The sequence below is a fragment of the Myotis brandtii genome, unplaced genomic scaffold (genome assembly GCF_000412655.1).
Source record: "Myotis brandtii unplaced genomic scaffold, ASM41265v1 scaffold32, whole genome shotgun sequence".
Lineage (NCBI taxonomy): Eukaryota > Metazoa > Chordata > Mammalia > Chiroptera > Vespertilionidae > Myotis > Myotis brandtii.
In genome coordinates, this window is record NW_005362269.1 from 9,428,337 (window position 1) to 9,429,496 (window position 1,160).

The window sequence follows — 1,160 nt, forward strand, 5'->3', positions numbered from 1 at the left end:
AAATAAACATTAATGACAATATTTTAATGAAGTGTGCAGTCAAGAATTACAAGGTAAGAGAAGCATTTTTTATGACACATACATTTATTTATTCAGTAGGGTCTATTCACCTCATACACAAAATGCTGTCATCAGGGGCCTCACCAGACAAAAAAAGGTGTTAAAGACTACACATGTGCATTATCATTTATGACTGTTGGGTTTATTTGCCATATGGATAAAATTGATCTGATGCAAATGCAGAAAAAATTACCAATGATTCATGTTCATTTCTTATCTACCATGTGTTGTAACATTTTATTAGATAGCAAAGTGAAATCAATGAACAGAAATGTTATTCCCCGACATTAGGGATTCTTTAGCAAATTCACTTTCTAAAATTTCTCACACTGTCAAACTTCCCAATATACTAAAGGGCAACTTCAATACTTAGAGCTGGAAAGATTGGAGAAATTTTGGCAGATGACAGAAAAATAAATATGTGATTGATACCCACTGAAATATTTGGTCTGTACTCTTTCAGTTTCACTTTTTTAGAAAAACCAATAGCATAATACTTTCTTAAAATGAATGTCCGGTTACTTGGTAAGGGACTTTTGTTTTTAAAAAATCAAAATTTCTTTTCTCATGTCGCAAATATTTCCTAAGGATAGAACTGAAATGAAATAATGCTCCCAGCTCTTTGTTTTTATATATTATTTTATTTATTTATTTTTAAATTAAATTTATTGAGGTGACATTGGTTAATAAGATTGCATTGGTTTCAAGCATAAGTTTCTATGATACAAGGTCTGTATATTGCAGTGGTTCTCAACCTGTGGGTCGCGACCCTTTCACAGGGGTCACCTAAGACCATCAGAAAACACATATATAATTACATATTGTTTTTGTGATTAATCACTATGCTTTAATTATGTTCAATTTGTAACAATGAAATTGGGGGTCACCACAACATGAGTAACTGTATTAAAGGGTCACGGCATTAGGAAGGTTGAGAACCACTGGTATATTGCATTGCATGCCCTCCACCTGAAGTAAAATCATCCTCTATCACCATATGTTTGGCTCCTTTTGACCCTTTACTAACCTCCCACCTGCCTTTCCCTCTGGTAACCAGCACACCGTTGTCTGTGTCTATGAGTTTCAGTTTTATATACCAC